Source organism: Myotis davidii, unplaced genomic scaffold (assembly GCF_000327345.1).
Source record: "Myotis davidii unplaced genomic scaffold, ASM32734v1 scaffold173, whole genome shotgun sequence".
Lineage (NCBI taxonomy): Eukaryota > Metazoa > Chordata > Mammalia > Chiroptera > Vespertilionidae > Myotis > Myotis davidii.
Genome location: NW_006286303.1, coordinates 1,576,972 through 1,577,356, shown reverse-complemented (window position 1 = coordinate 1,577,356; position 385 = coordinate 1,576,972).

The following is a 385-nucleotide window of genomic DNA, read 5'->3' as shown; positions in this document are numbered from 1 at the left end:
TTCTTCCATTTGTTTATGTCTTCCTCTATCTCTTTTTTCAATGTCCTGTAGTTTTCTGAGTACAGGTCTTTTACCTCCTTAGTTAAGTTTATTCCTAGGTATGTTAATTTTTTCGGTGCAATGGTAAATGGGATTGTTTTTTTGTTTGTTTGTTTCACTTTCTGTGAGTTCATTATCTATATATATTATAAAGAGCCTGGGGCCGTCATATCTGAAACAACCGAACAGTCTGAGTGGGGTGACAAGGCTGGCAGGGGGGTTAGTGAGGGATGACCAAATGACTGAACAGCAGGCTGTGTGGAGCAACCAGGGCAGCAGGGGGGCAGTGAGGGGCGACCAGGCCAGTTGAGGGGGTAATGAGGGGTGACCAGGCTGGCCGGGGGGT